Source organism: Bufo gargarizans, unplaced genomic scaffold, assembly GCF_014858855.1.
Source record: "Bufo gargarizans isolate SCDJY-AF-19 unplaced genomic scaffold, ASM1485885v1 original_scaffold_1076_pilon, whole genome shotgun sequence".
Classification (NCBI taxonomy): Eukaryota; Metazoa; Chordata; class Amphibia; order Anura; family Bufonidae; genus Bufo; species Bufo gargarizans.
In genome coordinates, this window is record NW_025334225.1 from 215,057 (window position 1) to 223,149 (window position 8,093).

General features: G+C 48.6%; 1 protein-coding gene across 1 annotated transcript in view; it reads right to left on the minus strand.

Annotated features, from left to right (window-relative positions):
• The window catches only part of TRAF5 (TNF receptor associated factor 5), a 51,260-nt gene extending 46,597 nt beyond the window's left edge, over positions 1-4,663 (minus strand). The window contains 1 exon segment of the mRNA XM_044273718.1: positions 4,410-4,663. The gene's annotated coding sequence lies outside the window, so the exon portion shown is untranslated.
• Positions 4,664-8,093: the final 3,430 nt, after the last annotated feature.

Below are 8,093 nucleotides of genomic sequence, written 5' to 3' on the forward strand. Positions count from 1 at the left end.
AAGCCTTTTGACAAGGTATATATCTTTATGATGCTGTTGCTGTCTATGTACTTATCTTGACTGCTCCTGAAAAAGGGGGGATAGGAGAACCCCCGAAACGGTTGAGCCCACCTGTGATATAGATAAAAGGAAACCACCAGAAGTAACCCCTTTGGTACTGCCGTGTCTTTCCTGGTGGAGGCGGAGTCTATGGGTGTCCTGAGCTTTATCCCATTGACCTCCTCCTCAGCCTTTTACCTTTTGTTTATAACAAGCTTTTTATTTGCATCTATTTGTTGATCAGTTTTCATTCAGGTCATAACCTTATTGTGTCCACTAATTCATTGTCCCACGACTTCAAAATATCCATCTCTTTCCTGTTTAAGGCCTCTTTCACACTTGCGTTGTCCGGATCCGGCGTGTACTCCACTTGCCGGAATTACACGCCAGATCCGGAAACGCAAGTGTACTGAAAGCATTTGAAGACGGATCCGTCTTCAAAATGCTTTCAGTGTTACTATGGCACCCAGGACGCTATTAAAGTCCTGGTTGCCATAGTAGGAGCGGGGAGCGGTATACTTACAGTCCGCGCGGCTCCCGGGGCGCTCCAGAGTGACGTCAGAGCGCCCCATGCGCATGTATGACGTGCCATTTGATCACGTCATCCATGTGCGTGGGGCGCCCTGACGTCACTCTGGAGCGCCCCGGGAGCCGCCCCGGGAGCCGCACGGACGGTAAGTAGGCTGCTCCCCCGCTCCCCACTACACTTTAACATGGCTGCCAGGACTTTAGCGTCCCGGCAGCCATGGTAACCATTCAGAAAAAGCTAAACGTCGGATCCGGCAATGCGCCGAAACAACGTTTAGCTTAAGGCCGGATCCGGATCAATGCCTTTCAATGGGCATTAATTCCGGATCCGGCCTTGCGGCAAGTCTTCAGGATTTTTGGCCGGAGCAAAAAGCGCAGCATGCTGCGGTATTTTCTCCGGCCAAAAAACGTTCCGTTCCGGAACTGAAGACATCCTGATGCATCCTGAACGGATTTCTCTCCATTCAGAATGCATTAGGATAAAACTGATCAGGATTCTTCCGGCATAGAGCCCCGACGACGGAACTCTATGCCGGAAGAAAAGAACGCAGGTGTGAAAGAGCCCTAAATCCGATAGCGACATTCTGGAATCTGGCGCCTTCTCGGTGGCTGTGTTCTTTTCTCTTTTCCTGCACCTATCTATGTGGTAGTTTTATCTACACATTCAGCCACTTATTCCTTGCACTGACTAGTTTTTCCTCCCTTTGGCCCCCTGCTACTGTTATTCTAAGGCCCCTTTCACACGGGCGAGTATTCCGCGCGGATGCGATGCGTGAGTTAATCGCATTGCACCCGCACTTAATCCCGACCCATTCATTTCTATGGGGCTGTTCACATGAGCGGTGATTTTCACGCATCACTTATGCGTTGCGTGAAAATCGCAGCATGCTCTATTTTGTGCGTTTTTCACGTAACGCAGGCCCCATAGAAATGAATGGGGTTGCGTGAAAATCGCAAGCATCCACAAGCAAGTGCAGATGAGGTGCGATTTTCACGCACGGTTGCTAGGAGACGATCGGGATGGAGACCAGATCATTATTATTTTCCCTTATAACATGGTTATAAGGGAAAATATTAGCATTCTGAATACAGAATGCATAGTACAATAGGACTGGATGGGTTAAATAAAAATATTTAAAAAATTAACTCACCTTAGTCCACTTGATCGCAAAGCCGGCATCTCCTTCTGTCTTCATCTTAGGCCTCTTTCACACTTGCGTTGTCCGGATCCGGCGTGTACTCCACTTGCCGGAATTACACGCCGGATCCGGAAAAACGCAAGTGTACTGAAAGCATTTGATGACGGATCCATCTTCAAAATGCGTTCAGTGTTACTATGGCACCCAGGACGCTATTAAAGTCCTGGTTGCCATAGTAGTAGTGGGGAGCGGGGGAGCAGTATACTTACCGTCCGTGCGGCTCCCGGGGCGCTCCACAGTGACGTCAGAGCGCCCCATGCGCATGGATGACGTGCCATGTGATCACGTCATCCATGCGCGTGGGGCGCCCTGACGTCACTCTGGAGCGCCCTGGGAGCCGCACAGACGGTAAGTATGCTGCTCCCCCGCTCCCCACTACACTTTACCATGGCTGCCAGGACTTTAGCGTCCTGGCAGCCATGGTAACCATTCAGAAAAAGCTAAACGTCGGATCCGGCAATGCGCCGAAACGACGTTTAGCTTAAGGCCGGATCCGGATCAATGCCTTTCAATGGGCATTAATTCCGGATCCGGCCTTGCGGCAAGTCTTCAGGATTTTTGGCCGGAGCAAAAAGCGCAGCATGCTGCGGTATTTTCTCCGGCCAAAAAACGTTCCGGTCCTGAACTGAAGACATCCTGATGCATCCTGAACGGGTTTCTCGCCATTCAGAATGCATTAGGATAATCCTGATCAGGATTCTTCTGGCATAGAGCCCCGACGACGGAACTCTATGCCGGAAGACAAGAACGCAAGTGTGAAAGAGCCCTAAGGGGTCTAAAAGTTATTGTGTAAATAGTAAAAAGAAATTTTAAAAATCATAAAAATATCTAAAATTCCAATCACCCCCCATTCCCAATTTTACATATACAAATATATAAAACAATAAAAGTAAATGCTCAACCTGCGGCCCTCCAGCTGTTGTAAAACTACAACTCCCACAATGCCCTGCTGTAGGCTGTTTGGACATGATGGGAGTTGTAGTTTTGCAACAGCTGGAGGGCCGCAGGTTGAGCATGCCTGATATAAGGTACTGCTGCGTCTGAATATGTCTCTGAACTATTACATAAGATATTTAAAAAAAAAAAATCCTGTGTGGGGAACACTAGAACAGAAAAAACAAAAACAAGCGATTTGCCATTTTTTGGTCACCTTGTCCCTGCGGCAGTGAATGGAACAGCAGGTTGAGCATGTGCAGATCAGTCGTGGATTTTCTGCTGCGGACCCACCACATACGCTTAGGGGACGTTCACTCAACGGATTTTACAGCGGAATTTCTAAGCCGTCGCTTTGCCATCCTCAGCGCTACCTCCCATTGAAATTAAAGTGGAGGCAGAAAGGACACGCCCAATGAAATTTTGTGGCGCCTGTCCATGTCCAAAATTCTGCTGTAAAATCCGTTGTGGGCATCACTCAAGGACTCAGTCCAGACTCTCCTCATTCCTCCTGAGCAGTCTTAGTGTATGGCGGCACTATCTGAAGAGGATGAATGACGTGACGCTACAGAAATATGGCCTCCAGAGAAGATGTAATGTGGACTAAACAAGTAGAATTATAGGGCCCCCCCCCCATTCTGAATCCTCCTCTATTATCCAGAGTGACCACACAGTGCGCCCCTCGCCCTGGAGGACCTGGCACCGGCATGCATTCTACAGACAGCCAATTCATTTCAATAGGCACTGTGTAATGCTTCATTTCTCCCGTGGAGGCGCTGCAGGGAACTGAACCCTTACTGTTGGATTCCCCTATAGATTACTGCTGATCGTTGGGGATCTCAGCAACTGTTAGAAGACCCCTTTAAGTGGAAACGACAAATATACTGTATTCACCATCAATTGAAAAATCTTAATTCATGTCTATCATACTTGACGGTCAGTAAACAATCACCTTAAGGACAGGTCCACACAGCGCAGTTAGGCCTCATGCATGTGGCCTTGTCCGTATTTAGGCCTGCAATATACGAATCCGCAAATGATGTATTTTTTAGGCCTCCTGCCTGCGAACGTGTGCGCCCCGAGGGACTACAAGTCACAGCATACCCTGAGGTATAAATGAGGGACTACAAGTCACAGCATACCCTGAGATATAAATGAGGGACTACAAGTCACAGCATACCATCTGAGCTATAGCCGAGGGACTACAAGTCACAGCATACCCTGAGATATAACCAAGGGACTACAAAAGTCACAGCATATTCTGAGATATACCTGAGGGACTACAAGTCACAGTATACCCTCAGAGTTATAGCCGAGGAACGACAAGTCACAGCATACCCTGAGATATACATGAGGGACTACAAGTCACAGCATACCCTGAGATATACATGAGGGACTACAAGTCACAGCATACCCTGAGATATACATGAGTGACTACAAGTCACAGCATACCCTGAGATATAAATGAGGGACTACAAGTCACAGCATACCATCTGAGCTATAGCCGAGGGACTACAAGTCACAGCATGCCCTCAGAGTTATAGCCGAGGGACTACAAGTCACAGCATATTCTAAGACATACATCAAGGACTACAAGTCACAGCATACCGTCTGTGCTATAGCTGAGGGACTACAAGTCGCAGCACACCACCTAAGCCTGTAACGCCCCATCCATACGTCCACCATACGCTTTAAGCAGAGCCGTCTTACCCCGGAGGTGTGAGGCTCTCCTCCCTAGTCCCTAGCGGCCGCTGTCTCAGTGCAGTTCCCGGGGCCGGCGCTGTGCGGCGCTGTTCTACCGCAGGGTCACCTGACCGCTCCGGTGCTCAGTGGACTGAACGGAGAATCTGCGACATTCTCCTTATTTTCGCTTTCATCCGGTGCAGGGAGGGCAGAGTGTGAGCACGTCACTGCTGGAGGCGGCCATGAGCGAATAGGAAACTCTCAGGGTTGTCCCGTCCATGTCCTCCTCACCCTGCATGTGCCGCCTGCTGGGACTTGTAGTTCTCCAGCACAGCTGTCTGTGAAGCTTGCAGCATGTCACGAGTTTAGCTGTCGCTAGTAACCAATCAGATTCCTTCTTTCATTTTCATAAGGAGCTCTGAAAAATAAAAGGTGGGATCTGATTGGTTGCTAAGACAGTTTTCCTTTACATCAGTTGCGTCTCACAACTGAGGGTTTGCTGCAATTGCATCTGGTACAAAATACCAATAGATTTTACCATCATGTTGATCGATGCTTGTTAAAGGGATATTCCCATCTGAGACAGTAGGGGCATACCGCTAGGATGGTTCCCTCTTACCCTGGGTTCAGACCTGAGCGTTTTACAGCGCGTTCCTACGCGCTGTAAAACGCACAACAGGCAAGAACCAATGATTCCCTATGGGAATGGTTCTCACCTTGGCGTTTTACAGCGCGTACGATCGCGCTGTAAAAAGCCCGACGCTCAAACAAGTGCTTGAGCTTTTTTTTGGGCGTTTGTCGCGCGTTCCCGCACATAGATATTCGGGAACGCGCGACAATGTGTGCACGCCTGTCTCTGTATGCGCGATTGTAAACGCCCGTACAATCGCGCATACAGAGCGCTCGTTTCAGAACGCTCAGGTCTGAACCCAGCCATAGTCTACTTTAACACTGGCGTTTCGGCTTTCCGTTTGTGAGATTCATTCAGGGCTCTCACAAGCGGTCCAAAACGGATCAGTTTGGTCCCAATGCATTCTGAATGGAAAAGGATCCGCTCAGAATGCATCAGTTTGCCTCCGTTCCGCCTCCATTCCGCTTTGGAGACGGACACCAAAACGCTGCTTGCAGCGGTTTGGTGTTCGTCTGACGAAACTGAGCCAAACGGATCCGTCCTGGCACACAATGTAAGTCAATGGGGACGGAACCGTTTTCTATGACACAATAGAAAACGGATTCCGTCCTCCGTTGACTTTCAATGGTGTTCAAGACGGATCCGTCTTGGCTATGTTACAGATAATACAAACTGATCCGTTCTGAATAGATGCAGACGGTTGTACGATCTAAACGGATCCGCACAAAACGCGAGTGTGAAAGTAGCCCTACCCGCACCTACACCAAGAACAGAATAGGGAAGGGGGACCCCGGCCACCACCAAGCGCTCTCCCCATAGTAGTGAATGGGACTGCACAGCGCTTGCGCGGCCACCGTTCGCCTCCATACTGTCTCTATTTGCCACCAGCACATTCCCTATGTACAGGGGGCGCAGGAGGATCTTTAGCACCGCAGAAAAGATGATCAGTGTCGTGATCCTGATCATCAGCGTGTAAAAAGGGTCCTTAGATATCAAAGGGATATTCCCATATGGATATTTATAGCATACCCACAGAATAAGGCCTCATGCACACGGCCGTTGTGCGTCCGTTCCGTGCATTAATGCACGGTCAATGTCCGTGCAGCGGGCGGGACGGATCGAGACCCATTCAATTTGAATGGGTCCGCATCCGTGATGCGGGGAGCACACTGCTGGTGCCCGCATATTGCGGGCCTCAATACGGCCACGGCCGGGCAAGTGTGCATGAGGCCTTAGACATAAATGTCTGATAGGAGCGGGTCCCAGGGGTAGTATCAGCTTCTATCTCTCATGCCGCAGGGAATGGAGAGGTGGTAGCGCATGCGCAGCTCTGTCTATTCGCTTCCATGGGAGTCATGTCCGCTGTTTCTGTGAATTCTATAGAAGTGAATGGAGAGAGATGGCCGCCACTCCATCCACTCTCTGCCTGGATGCGAGACAGGGATATTGTTCGGCTATGCCCCCATTGTCTTATAGGTGCGGGTTCCACCGCTAGGATCTGCACCTATCTCCTAAAAGGAGCCCCGCAAAGTGGTGGCTGGAGGACCCCGGTTCGACCACCACCAATCACTCTACCCATAGAAGTGAATGGGAGCGCACCGCGCATGACCGGCCACTGTTCCCATTCACTTCTATGGATCTGATGGAAATTGTGGCCGCCCCATAGAAAATGAATGGAGGGTGGCTGCGAATCTGTGACCTGGATGTAATCGTAGCGTAAGATGGGAATTACTCAGGGCACAACTGTTTTACAAAATACTTTTATTCTCCATTGAAAGATAGAAACATTCTTTAAAGTATCCTCTGGTTAGTGTTGTTATTCTGTTATTCCTCCTCAAAAATCCGTAAACTGACAACCAGGCATTACTACTGGCATTGTCTAGGACAAGCCCTGGTGACAAGGGGAAAGGTGACGTCCCCTTGTCAATTAACTCATACATTTCCAAGAGGAATAACAGAGGAACGACACAATGTAGCTTTCTAAGGCCTGTTTCACACGAGCGTGTCCGGATAAGGTCCGGATGCGTTGCAGCAAACCCGCGCGAGTAGGTACCCAATTGCAGTCAGTTTTGACTGCGATTGCGTTCCGTTGTTCAGTTTTTATTGCACGGGTGCAATGCGTTTTGCACGCGCGTGATAAAAAACTGAATGTGGTACCCAGACCCGAACTTCTTCACAGAAGTTCAGGTTTGGGTTCAAGGTTGTGTAGATTGTATTATTTTCCCTTATAACATGGCTATAAGGGAAAATAATAGCATTCTGAATACAGAATGCATAGTACAATAGCGCTGGAGGGGTTAAAAAAAATAATAAATAATTTAACTCACCTTAATCCACTTGTTCGCGCAGCCGGCATCTCTTCTGTCTTCATCTGTGAGGAATAGGACCTTTGATGACATCACTGTGCTCATCACATGGTCCATCACATGATCTTTTACCATGGCGATGGATCATGTGACGGACCATGTGATGAGTGCAGTGACGTCACCACAGGTCCTTTTCCTGCACACAGCAAAGATAAAGACAGAAGAGATGCCGACTGCGCGAACAAGTGTATTAAGGTGAGTAAAAAAAAATTTAAATTTTTTTTTAACCCCTCCAGAGCTATTGTACTATTCATTCTGTATTAAGAATGCTAATATTTTCCCTTATAACCATGTTATAAGGGAAAATAATAATGATCGGGTCTCCATCCCGATCGTCTCATAGCAACAGTGCGTGAAAATCGCACCGCATCTGCACTTGCTTGCGGATACTTGCGATTTTCACGCAGCCCTATTCACTTCTATGGGGCCTGCGTTGCGTGAAAAACGCACAAAATAGAGCATGCTGCGATTTTCACGCAACGCACAAGTTATGTGTGAAAATCACCACTCGTGTGCACACCCCCATTGAAATGCATGGGTCCGGATTCAGTGCGGGTGCAATGCGTTCAATTCACGCATTGCACCCGCACGGAAAACTCGCCCATGTGAAAGAGGCCTAAGACTATTCAGAATTGTCATTTAATGGGAATTTCAATTATTTATGGACAAGTCAGGAGGCAGACAGGTATTTGGGGGTGTTCTCATAAACCATAC